Source organism: Trichosurus vulpecula, chromosome 1 (genome assembly GCF_011100635.1).
Source record: "Trichosurus vulpecula isolate mTriVul1 chromosome 1, mTriVul1.pri, whole genome shotgun sequence".
Taxonomy (NCBI): Eukaryota; Metazoa; Chordata; class Mammalia; order Diprotodontia; family Phalangeridae; genus Trichosurus; species Trichosurus vulpecula.
The window spans coordinates 50,125,425-50,138,969 of record NC_050573.1 but is presented as its reverse complement, the minus strand read 5'-3'; the positions used below and the strand labels follow the sequence as shown (position 1 = coordinate 50,138,969).

General features: G+C 43.6%; 1 protein-coding gene across 2 annotated transcripts in view; it reads left to right on the top strand.

The window, feature by feature from the left end:
• Nucleotides 1-13,545, top strand: part of INSR (insulin receptor) — a 150,872-nt gene that overhangs the window by 24,887 nt on the left and 112,440 nt on the right. The window lies entirely within an intron of this gene.

Here is a 13,545-nt window from a genome sequence, read left to right as displayed (position 1 = left end):
TTTGGTGTTTTTGGCTTGCCTTGTGAGTGGCATCAATAAAATCTAGCAAATTCAACTAGTAATATCAAGTACCTACTGTCTGGAGCTGGAGTAATCGGGAAGACCTGAGTTCGAAATTCTGCCTTTGACACATCCTCTTGGCTGTGTGACCTTGGGCAAATCACTGAACCTCTTAGTGCTACAGGCAGCTCTTCTAAGACCATTGTTATTGAGAAGGTGCTGACTCACAGTAGTGGAGGGAGTCTTCTTACTGAGAATTCCTTGTACCAAGGAAATCACAAATCCAACCAGCCCTTCATCCTCCACTTCCAATCCATTTGCTGCTAGGAGAGAGGTGCGGAGATGGGAAATTCTGTAGTTTCTCCCCTCAGGGAGCTTACAGTCTAATGGGAAGGGGTTGGGGGAAATAAAATATAAATAGGATACAAGGTCGAGGGTCAAAGAGACATCCAATGCGCTCTGGAAAAATTTCAGGAGAGAGAAGGAAGAGACTCATTTTCTCCAGCTGAGGCTCCGTGGAGGCGGTGATTCCTCAGCTGGGCTGAATCAGGAGAGGAGGTTTGTAGTAGCTAGAGAAAAGTGGTCAGAGAGTAAATTAAGCCAGACTGATCTAGACAGTTGGAGAGAAATCAAGTAATCTAAAGGGAGATCAGGAAACAATGCCAGGTCTGGGTGGGCTGGAGTTCAGTAATATAGAATCAGGCTGGGGAGGGAGAGGTGGAGGCCAGATTTTGGAGGACATTAGATGCTGGGATGAGCAGTTCATGTGTCCTCTCAGGGGGAACTAAGAGCTACTGAAGGTGTTTTAAAAGGGACAGACCTGGAGATGAGGAAGATTATTTTTTGATGGTGGTTTGGAGGCTAGATTGGAGAGGGTGGAAGCTGGAGGCAGGGAGGCCGGTCAGATGGAAGCATCAAATGTGCTCACTCATCCCTTCAGCAAATATTTATTGACTCCAACTGGGATGCAAATATTTATTGGCTACAAAGATGTGGTAGGCACCTCCTGCACTCTAGGGGAGCTGGAGGAAACAGGCTTTGTGAAGGATTATCCTGGCACATGTTGTCTGGGGGCAGAAAAGTCTATTCCTGCTTAAAGGAGTGGTGTGAGGGCTATGTAGTCCTCTAGAGAGGAGACCAAGGACACCAGGATTCTAGCCCCGCCGTTGGTGCTTGGGGCCCTGAGAACTTTGTTAAGACTTCGCTTTTTTCTGGGGGTCAATTTCCTCTTCTTAAAATGGGGGTAAGGTGGGCCGGATTAGGTGGTCTGTAGGGCCCCGTCTCAAAATTCTGGGATCCCAAGCTAGTCAAAAAGCTGTTTGTGGAAGGGTGAGAGGATGAAGTCTTTTTGATTTTCTTTGTACCCATATTGCTTAGCACAGGGCCTGGGACTACATACTGACTGCTTAATAAATGCATATTGTTTGACTATCAGTATAAGGGTGTGATTGAGTAGAGGTGTGTGTGTGTGTGTGTGTGTGTGTGTGTGTGTGTGATCATGTGCTGGGAGAAGTCAGCAATTCCAAGCACAAACTAAAAGCGTGGTATTTTGAAAAGGATCCTGTCTAGTGACATGGGTTTTTAAAAAGATTTTTCCTGCTACTGGGATTCTCCAAGGTAATTGTGATACAAATTTGACATTGAAAGAAAATCCCAAAAAATAAAATATTAAATAATTTTTAAAGAAAAGAAAGAAAATCTCCCAAACCATGAACACCGTGGAGGTCAGGGGGTTAGGCGAAGGAGAGATTTGCTGTTCACCCTTTAAGAAACATGATTATTATAGTTTTAAAGTAACTTTCTGTAGATTCCTGTTGCTTCTAGGAAAAAAAAAATCGAAACTGCTTAGCTTGACCCTTAAAGCCCTTCACAACTTTGGTCGAGCTTACTTTTCCAGGCCTATTTAACATCATTTCCCTGTATGAATTCTATGCTTGCTCCAAACTGGGTTCCCTTGAACTCAGCATTCTATCCCCACCTCCTAGCCACCTGAGATTGCCTGGGATGCCTTCACTGCACTCCTTTGACTGTTCCTTTAAGGCTCAGCTCTCATGAGCCTTTCTATGGGATATCTTTCCTGAACCCCCTCTGCTTCCTCTCTCCCTGCTCATGTTATTATTATACATATGCTTAGCTATTTACCTTGTGGGCTTCTCCCAGCAGGATGCAGCCTCTTTGGAAGGCAGGAATCCCTCCCCCCATTTTAGATTTTGTCTCCCCAGTACCCAGGGCAGTGTTTGTTTGAGTTGGTGCTTGATTAAGGCTCGTTGGGTTGGATTAAAAAGGAAAGGTGTGTTTTCTAATGATGATTCTTTTGCAGTTTATTGAAGATTGGTAAGACTGGCCCTCACATGTGGGTTGGGGGCCGGAGGATGACTGGGGATACCTGACTCCACCCATCTGGTGCCCCCTGATCAGCCACTGAGCCTTCGAGAGGACTCTTCTGGCCCAGTCATAGGGAGATCATTGGGATCACCAAGTTTTGTTTGTCATTGATTCAGTCAGTCAACAAACATCTATTAAGTAGCTACTGTGTGTCAGGCACTGGGCCATGTGCTGGAGAAATGAAGAAAGGCAAAAGACAGTCCCTGTATTCAATGAGCCCTGAGTCCGGTGGGGCTTGTTAAATGTTTCTGGTTCCCTGTCTCAGCCTCATGCCATAACGAAGGGTCTGTTTTTTTCATTTTTTTTGACTGGATCAAGGAGTATATTAGTGTGGGAAACTCATGTTGAAAACTCCCTCCACTGATCAAGATCTGCATTTCATCTGTTAACTTCATTCCCTGGGATCAAGTGACTTGCCCAGGGTCACATAGCCAGTATGTATCAGAGAGAACACTGGAATCCAGATCTTTCTACACTAAGGCCCAACTCTTCATCTACTTCTCTATGCTGTCTCTCTGGATCATTTTTTTTTAAATTGTCTCTTTTCCCTTTCAGTTGTCTTGCTGTGGGGATTGGCAATAATTAGTCTGGGGCTTGAAAAATGCTCCTGATATTTTATGTGTTCGCTTATCTAGTCTTGTCTTCTGAGAATGTGGTCTGTTTTTCTCTCAGCTCAGAACACACGTCTGTGGGTTGTTATGGAAGAACATGGGCATGCACACTCAGGAGTATCCCTTGAACACCTGCTTGGGCCCCTCAGGCTGTGTTGGAAGCTTGGTTGTTTTTGATTTGTTTGGAAGTTGTCTCGTGTGTGTGTGTGTGTGTGTGTGTGTGTGTATGTGTGCGCACGCGTGCGCGTGCATGCATATGTGAGACTGTGTGGATTGTGTGTGTGCATGTGTGAGTTTTCATGTGTGTGTGCATGTGTAAGTGAGCGTGAGTGTGTGTGTGCACACGAGACTATGTGTGTGCATGTGTGAATGAGTGTGTGTGTGTGTGTGTGTGTGTGTGTGTGTGTTTGTTGGGTGAGGAGAGTGTTGGAACTGCCAGTCTTCTGGAAGCAGATGGTGGGAGATAACTGCTCTTTCCATCCTGAGCCTGCTTGGTGAGTCTTTTAACCTATATCTCCTGGCCCTTGGGTGCCTAGCCAACCTTCCAGTTGAGGTTTTGAAAGACTCTAGACATCCGTGAACTTTTACCTCAAGCTAGGCTATACATACATACATACATGCATATATGTATATACATATACATACGTATGTATGTATGTATTTGTGTGTGATGGTAGCCAGCTCTACGGTGGGGGCGGAGGGAAGGAAAAAAAGGAGAAAGGGTCCTGAGGACCACTCATTCCCAAATGGGCAGGACTTGAAGGTTTATAGATCATTTGCTTCACAGCAGGCAGATTCAGTGACTGTGCACATTGGTTCACCCTCTAGAATGTAAACTCCTTGAGGGCAGGAACTGTTTGCTTTTTTTTTTTTTTGTCTTTTCATTTCCGACATCTATGGAATATCGAATGATTGGACTGAATATTGAATGCCCATTATGTGCCAGTCCACAGTGAAAGGTACAAAAATGACAGTCCCTGCCCTCAAAGAGCTTACACTCTACTAGAGGTGAGAGGAGTACAATATGTATATAAATAAATATGGTACAAGGAAAATTGAGGTGGAAAAGATTGCACTCACTGTTGGATGTGGAGGGTGCAGAAATCAGGGGAAAATTCCCAGAGTTGGCACCATTGCAAAGAGGCAGATTTAAGCTTCTATAGGGACAAACTTCTTAACAATAAGAGCTATTAAAAAATGGATAATGAGTTCCCTGTCACTGTAGGTGTTTAAGCAGAGACTACAAGATCTTTTTTTGAGGGGGGGAGGAGTATTATAGAGTGAATTCTTGTTCACGTTGAACTGGATTGCCTCAGAGATTTTTTCTGACTCTAAGATTCCGTGGTATGCTGTATGTAAAAGAGAGTGAGAGTTTCTAGGTTGTTGTGTCAGAAGGGAGCATCAAAGGGAGATTGATGATGAGAGGGTGTCTTAATCTCTGGGTGATACATAGGTTAAGTATAGTTGGTGATTATGTGGGTGGGTGTGTACAGAACAACTGGGGCCAGGCTAGGGTCATGGTTGCTTCCCAGTTGGGCTGGAGGTGTGGCATAGATGTTAAGGATGGAATGGGATGAACCCAAAAACTGAGCTGACCCCGAGCCAGAGACAGCAGAGAGTTCTGGGAAAGAGCAGTGGGATTCTGGGAAAGACAAGTGGAATTCCGATGGGACGCTGGAGGAGGGAAGTCACACAGCAGCAGCTCTCAGCCCAAGATGACACATGTCATGTGGTGAGTTGATCCTTAGAGAAACAAGGTTGATTGGCTCAGGAAACAGAAAGCCAGCCAGCTGAATCTACTCATCAGATTTCCTTTACACTATAAGATTTGGCGTAACCTTTGTGTTCTCAAATTAGAAAGGCAGCCAGTTGGCACAGTGGATGGTGTGCTGGACCTGGAGTCAGTAAGGCCTGGGTTCAAATCTCACCTCTGACACTTACGAGTTGTGTGATCATAGACAAGTTACCTGAACTTGAGTTTCATCGTGAGTAAAATGGGGCTAATGATGGCACCTACCTCTAGAATTGTGAGACTCCAAAGATCTAATATATATTAAGCACCTAACTTTAAAATGATAAAGAGCAGTGCTAACTACTGTTTTTATTAAGTACTTAATACCTACGTTTGGAAATTTTTAATGGATCAATTTTTTCTTTGTGAATATATATCCTTTTTTATAAAGTTCACTAGGAAGTAAGAGGGAACAAAGGAAGAGGGGAGGTGGGCCCTACAATCAGGGTATCCAGAAGTGATGGCCAGGAATGGACACCAGAGTGGGAATAGTCTAGAATGCTCTTCCTTCTCTCTTCTTCACCTTGGCATTATTAGCTTCCTTTAAGAATGACTTTGAATGAATAAGTCATTTTGACTATTATAAATACCCAAATTAACCATAAAAGATGTAGAAAAAAAGATACTATCTGCATCCAGAGAAAGAACAGATAAATAGAAGTACGTATAGAATAATTTGTAAATATGTGTGTGTGTAGATGTGTATATACATATATATGATATAATGTATATGTGTGTATGCATACATATATGTATACATACTTATATAATATATAATATTATATATAAATATATGTATACATACACACACACCACACACACACACACATATATTTGTATCTAATGGTAGCCAGCTCTAGGATGGGGGAGAGGGGGAAGAGAAGAAAAAAAGGGCAAAAAAGAAATTTACATGATAATTTTTATATATTAAAAGGAATAGCGAGTTGTACATAATACGCTTGCAGTTTTATGCGCATTCATCTTTTTTATTATACTTTTATGAAATGTTTGTTTTATTCCATAAATTAAAAAAATAAATTCAGATTTTTCCTTTGGGCTCAGCTCCTGCTGGAACCCCATCCTGATCTCCCCCACCCCCTCCCCACTCCATTAAATATTTTAAAATTTCCCTTGTCTGCATACATGTATCCCATCTGCCATCCCCTGTCCCTCATAGAGTGCAAACTCCTTGGGAGCAAGAACAGTTCTTTTTTTGTCTGTGTCCCCAGTGCCTAGTATGGCATATAGTAGGTGCTCAATAAATGCCTTTGGAATGACTAAATGAATGAATGGGTCTCAGAGTCCAGATCTGACTTCCCAGGGAGGCCAGGTTTTTGGCTGGTTCTCGGGGCCATGTCCTCACGGCTATGTTGGCTCTTCATCTTCATCCAGAGATTTGATTACTCAGAAGTGTTTTAATAAAGCAGAATGACGACTGGTTTTATTTTGAGGAAATGGCTTTAGTTTCTCAGTGACTGGACTCTGGACTCCTGCTGTTTTGATTTTCTTCCTGACCTAGCACCCCGTTGTATGGTACCACAGAATTAACTTGGCCCCAGCCCTGTGGAATTTGTGACCATTTGAGTCCAGGCTGGGCTGGGCGGGCATTTACCTTTGTACTGTTTATGAAGGGTTTGCAAAGTAAATTAACGTGGGAGATACTTACTGAAGGTTAGAAAGTGAATTTGCAGGTGTAATTACCAGAGCTGTTTGCTTGTCTATCTTCTTCCAGCCTCCCCACCTTTGCCCTTGGTGTGTCCTGGCTGTAATTTCTGCACAGGAGACTTGGTGCGTTTTACCTATTCTCTCTCTACCAACCTGCCATAAACAACTTGGCTTTCCCACTTCTGGAGAAAAAGACTCGTTTTCTTCCTTCTCTTCTCTCTGGCCTGGGCTTCTGCTGAGGCTGAGGCTTGGAGAGAAGGTACCTGAATGAAGCCTATTGACTCCCTCTCAGAATCATGTTAAATGCATTAAATAATTAAATAAATCAGAAATAAAATTAATGATTAAATAAATTAAAATGCATTAGAATAAAACACAATGAAAAATAGAATTACAAAGGAAGCCATTTATATTGTAATCAACATTATCAAAATATTAAAAAAAAACAAGTCTGTGGAGCCAGGTTAAGAAGCCCTGCTCTGGATCCTTAAAACAAACAAGCAAAACAAACAAACAAATAAAACAGTAGAAAGAAGAGGCCTCAGAAGCCTACAACCACGTATCTTCAGAACACAGGGGAAAAATCCAGCCTTTAAAAAAATGCATTTTAGTTGACATCTTTTTATTTTTTACGTCACTTACATAGCTAACTATATCTCATAGTATCTCCTCCCCAAAGAACTGGCTCTTATAACAAAAAATAAAAAGAGGGGGGACAAGTGTAGCAAAACCAGCTGACACAAGAAAAAAAATCCGACATAGGCAATGTTCCATACTCATAGTCCCCTACTTAAGCAGAGCAGTGAGAGGAGGCACCTTTTCCTGTGTCTTGGGGCCAAGTGAATAAGATGGAAAATGATTGTACTGTAAGAAGGGACGACTGATGGACACAGAGAATCAGGGAAAGCTGTCTATTAACTGATGAAGAGTGAAGGAAGCAAAGTCAGGAAAACAGTATAATCAGTGATTGCAATGTAAATGGAAAAAACAAAAGAAATTGGATGGTTTGTAATAGATAAAATGTACCTCTTGCCTTTCTCTGCCTGGTGGGGGGACTATGGATCTGCAACATTCCATCAACCTTGGTTGGGGCATTGGTTAATTTTGCTTTTTTTTCTTTATTTTTTTTATTCTTTGTTACAATGGATGGCTTTTTAGGGAAGGAGAGGGATATATTCAGAAATGAAAGTGACATAAAAACAAAAGATATCAATAACATTTTTTTAAAATGATAAGACTTGAACTAGATTGCCTCTTCTTCCAGCTCTAAACTCCCATGATTCTGTGAGGCTTCATGGGAGTGAAGGAACAGGGGTGGTGATAGGAGATCACACAAGCACAGAATCTGAGAGCTGGAAGGGACCTCGGTCATTTAGACTAATTCGTGTCTGAAAGGAATCCCTACCTTCACGTGGCAGACAAATGTTCTCATTGCAGCCTTTGCATGTAGACCTTTGGTGAAGAGGAGTCCACTGCTTCCCAGAGTAGCCCATTTCCATTTTTGGACAGCTCCAATCATTAGGAAAATTTTCCTCACTCTGAGTCTAAATTGGCTTCTTTACAAACCTGCTGCTCCTGGTTCTGCCCTCTGGGGCCCACCAGAACAAGTCTAATCCCTCCTTATCCTTACAGAGAGGGATTAGGAATTCCTGAATGTTTCCATCTACCTGCGTGGGAACAAAATGATACTGTCCTAGAATTGTGTGCTTCAAGGACCTCAGAGCTTATCTGATCCTACTTTTTCATTTTTAGAGATGGGGAAGCTAAGAGAAAGGGGAAGCAGCTCACCCAAGGTCTTACAGGTTGTATGGAGCAGATGGGATTTGAACCCATGTCTTCTGATTTCTAGACCTGTGTTCTTTTTGCTATACCATTTAATAATATACTGGGGGTATCACTGCTAGTCCCCTTTACTCACTCTGAAGAGAACTGTCAGCTTGAAAGGATGCAGAAATCTCCAATCCCAAGCACAGCCTTCATGACTTTAAAAGTTACAAGGTCCTCTGGGGCCACCGTGGGAAAAGTGAGTTTGGGGAAGCTGTCCCATACCCAGCATGCCGTGGACATCAGCCTGGTCTGTGACTCACAGCTGCCATGGCCCAGTGGGATTATCAGTTGCATTCTTGGGTAAACAGTGAGGGAGTCAGCCAGTACTTCCATATGGAAAGCCCCAGGTTTCCCTTGAGGTTAGCAACTCACCCTTCAGGGAGTTCTCCTATCTTCATGTAAACCTTTGGGGGAGGGGTATTCCTTCACCTGGTTTATAAGCCCTTAGCCTCTGTCCAGGGTGGTGATGGAGAATAGGAAGAGATGGATTTTCTTTCTTTTCTTTTTTTGGAGGCATTTGGGGTTAGGTGACTCATCCAGGGTCACACAGCTAGTAAGTATCTGAAGCTGGATTTGAACTCATGTCCTCCTGACTTCAGGGCTGGTATTCTATCCACTGTACTAACTAGCTGCCCCCAACAGATGGATTTTCCAATTTGTTCATATCCATCAAGTAATCAGCAAGAATTTATTAAATTCCTTCTGTGTGCCAGGCATTTTGCTAATCTCTAGGGTTACAAAGAAATAGGCCCTGCCCTCAAAGAGCTTCTATTTTATTGGAATGGAAACTACAGGAATCTACAAATATAAGTATTGATAGAACAGATACAACTCAAATGCAAAGTAGTTTGAGAGGAGTGGGAGGAGGTGGGAGCAGATGGGGGCTTAGGAAAGGCCTCATGTATAAGGGGTGGTGCTTGGGAACCAAATATGCTCACATCTGTGTTGGGAGGGACTGTGTCTTTTTCTCCTGGACCATGGACTCAGAAAATGGAAGGATTGAAATTATCCTAGACTTCATTATTACTTAAGAAAATGGTAATGAATAGCTCACATTTCTTCAATGCTTCAGGCTAGCATTTTGCCCATAATTATCCCCATAAAGTAAATAAGATTTTCCTCATTTTATAGATGATAAAACTGAAAGGGGCCAAGTGACTTGTCCAAGGTCACACAGCTAGTTCGTATCAGAGCCAGGTTTCAAATCCAGGTCTCTTGACTCTAATTCTAGTGCTTGTTCCATGACAAGGCAGGTAGGGGGCATAGTGGATAGAGCATTGGACCTGGAGTCAGAGACCTGAATTCAAATCCTGCCTCGGATACTTAGCTGTACGACTCTGAGCAAATCTTTTAACCTCTCTAACTTCAGTTTCTTCCTCTATAAAATGTAAAAGCACCTCTCTCACAGGGTTGTTGTGAGGATTAAAAAGGAGAAAATATTTGTAAAGTGCTTTTAAAGCTCTGTATAAATGCTGGCTTTGATGATGATGACACTTCACTTCAGGGACTGCCTATGGGTCAATGTCAGTTGATTGTGAGCTGGGAGATCTTCAGAAATTAGACTCTGGTCCACATTTGAAGCGCCATAGCCCAATAAGTGTATGAAGGGGAGCTTTCCTTTCTTTCCCAAAGGGGTAGATATGGCTGGGAGCCATGCACATGAGATAGCTGTGGTCCCTGTTCCTAGTGAGAAAGCTTTGTCCAGCCTTGAACTTAAATTTTTTCCTAGAGAAGGCTTCCCTTCTCCCCACTTTGCCTCATCCCAGGCAATGCTGGGAGCCTCTAGGTAAGGTGTGGAGCAGCTTTCTGCCTCAAAATTTAGGAACCTAGGGAATCCTTACTTTTATCCAACACTCTCATTTTATAGATGGGGAAATATACACTGAGGAGGAAGAGACTTGTACAGAGTCACACAGTGAGCTAGTGGCAGGTATGGAATCATAGAACTCCAGATCTGGAAAGCAACTTAGAGACTAAGCCCTTAGTCCAAACCTTTTCATCTCACTGATTGGTAAACTGAGGCCAGTGAAATGAGATTGACCTGAGGTCACTGAGTGAGTCGATGGCAGAGCAGGGGCTAAAAGGTCTAGTCTTTCTCCTCAGTCCAGGGTGCTTTCCTCAGTCCCATGAAAAAAAAATTCTTAAGGAATCAGGGAAAGGCAGATGTAGAATGTGCACATAGAGGGTCCCCCTGCCCTGCCTGCTGAGGGGGACTTGCACTTTGGCCCTGAGCCTTCCCAGTCTCACCAGCCCTCTCAGCTCCACTCCCAAAGAGGCTCGAAGATTCTTTAGTGGAGCTTTCACACACACCCCCGTACACACCCTGTCATTTGCTTGTGGGTTTGTAGCAGGGACTCGGCAGCACCAGGCCATGCCAGGACTGAAGTCGACGGGCAGTTTGACCTGCTGCACGAGCCCTGGCATGGGCTTGCTGGCTGCATTTCCAGCCCTCGTTCAGAGGCTGACAGATGCTTCTGGATGTCTGGGAGGCAGCACAGGGCAGGGCTCAGGAGGCCTGGATCAGAGCCCCACTTCTGTCACTGACTCCTAGGGTGACCTTGGACAAGTCAAGGGTCTCATAAAGGGAAAGAAGAGACCTTGGGGCAGTGTAGACCAACACCTGTGCAAGATTCTTCTCTACAACATGGCTGGCAAGTGGCCTCTAATCTTTGCTTAAGGATCTTGGGTGCCCACGGAAGGCAGCCCATTCTACTGCTGGACAGCTCTGTTAGTAAGTTAGTAAGCTTTTCCTTATATTGAGCTGAAATCTGCCCCCCTGCTACTTATACCCATTTTTTCTAGTTCTGCCTTTTGACACCAAGCAGAATGAAGCTAATCTCTCTTTCCCAGCCCTTCAAATGCTTGAAGACAACTTTCAGACTCCTCCCCTCCCCCTCCCGCCCCTTCCCCCCACACCCCAACTAGGTCTTCTCTTCTCCAGACTGAATATATCATGTCAACAAGCATTTATTAATTGCCTACCGTGTGCTGGGCACCATGCTAAGCACTGGAAAAAAAATAAACTTCCTTGGTTTCTTCAAATTTTACTTACAGGGCATAATCTTGAGGCCCTCCACCATCCTGGTTTCTCCTCTCCATTTGCTTTTCAGCTTATCATTGTCCTTCCTAGAAATGGCCCTCAAAATTGAGCACAGCTCTCAAGATGTGGTCTGGGCAGGATAGAGGGTTTTCCCATCTCTCCAACTATACCCTCCTGGTGGGGAAAGATAGCCGTGGCCCCTGCTTTGTGAAGGCCAGCCATGCGTGCCCCCTGCCTAAGGTGATCATTGCCAGGTGGTAAGCTAGCCCTCTTTGCAGAATGAGTTGGAATTAGCCCTGGGGGCCCATTCTTTACTGTGGGTTCCTTGAAGATAGACCCTGTCTCATCCCCTGAGCCACAGGACATTGGAAATGTCAGGGCTGAATGGGATCACTTTCATTTTACAGCGGACAAACACAAGACTCAGAGAGAAGATCCTCACTTAGGTCACAGCTAGAAGTAGGGACTATAATCCAGGCTTGCTATGGTTCGAGGCTTTTTTCGCTTTACCATATGTTTTCACCCTGCCTTCCTCCACCCTATCAGGGAAACCTCACATGGGTGTTAAGCATTTGTTGAGTAAATGGAACTGGACCCATAAGTAGGGTGGAATAAACAGGGCTTTGCCCCTGGGTGCCTGATTTAGAGGGTATTTGAAGTTCTTAGCATCGGAGAGACAACAGAAATTGTTAGCACTTGGTTTGAAAGATAGGAAGCTCCTAAGTGATGAGTTGAGGTGAGCTTCCTCTGTGTTTGTGGGACAATGCCATCAGCAGCATCAGCCTTGCCCATGTGTCCCTGTGTCTTTGTATTGGGTGGTGCCTTGTTCCCTGACTTCATGTTCTTGCTGCTTGCCCCAGGCACAAAGGTCCCATGTTAAAGCTCTGAATGGATTTACATACTAGTTTTTTCCAAGGATGCCCTTTATCCCTCTGTCTCTGCTTCCCAGCATTAGCTGCTTATAACCTTTACTGTGCCTGCTTCTCTTGCCTGGCCCGATTTTATCGAAGGTTTAATTTCTCCCCTTCCCACTTACCCCCTCGCCCCCACCATGGGGCTGTTCCTCTGTGTAGTGGCCACACACTTAACTTCTGCCAAATGTCCTGTGGCCCTGTGATGTTGTTGGAATGTTGATGGGCACTAGGAGAGTGATGCATCATCCCATGTCACAGAATCTTAGAGCCAGAAGAATTCCGTCTAGTTCAGCTGGGACCTGAACAAAAATACCCTGTGTACAACATACCTGAAAAGCCTTTGAAGACCTCTTAGATGGAAGATCTTAGATGGAAGTGTGAATGCTTCCCATTCCCCGGGAAACCAGTCCAGCATCCCATATGGGTCATCCATCCATCAGCACACCCCATCTATCTGTCTTCCCTCCATCTTCCTACCTGTCCTAAGTGAGAATGAAGTACCTGGACTTTCTCCTACCATTCAGTGATCAAACTATCAGAGCTGGGAAGAAATTTGGAACCCTAAAAGTAGAATGTTAAAGAGGGTATATATTTATATATATATATGTATAATATATATATATATTATGCATACCCTTTGACCCAGAAATACCACTCTGAGATCTGTTTCCCAAGGCAATTAGGGGAAACAGAAAAGAACTTGCATGTTCTAAAATATTTATACCTGTTCTCTTTGTGGTGGCTAAGAACTGGAAATTGAAGGGATGCCCATCAATTGGGAATGGCTGAACAAGCTGTGGTGTATAATTGTGATGAAATACTACTGTGCTGTAAGGAATAATGAGCAGGTTGATTTTAGAAAAACATGGAAAGACTTGCATTTGCTAATGAAAAGTGAAATGAACAGAATCAAGAGAACATTGTATACAGTAACAACAATGTTGTTCAAAGAACAGCTGTGAATAGCCAAGTTATTCGGAGTATTATAAACACTCAAATCAACTACAAAGGACCTATGAAGGGAGATGCTATCTACCTCCAGAGAAAGAACTGATAAATAGAAGTTTGCACGGTATGGTTTTACATATATTTATAAATCTGTGCCAAATGGTGGCCTTATTTAGTGAGGGGTAGGGAGGGAGAGAGGGAGACAGTTTGGAATTTAAAATGTAAAAAAAAATTAAGTTTTTTAAAAAAGAGGGAATATAATCTAAACCAATCCCTTCATTGTATATATGGAGAAACTGAGGCCCAGAGAGGGGAAGGGATTTGCCCAAGGTCGTAAGCAACTTTTTTAGTACCAGGGCCAGG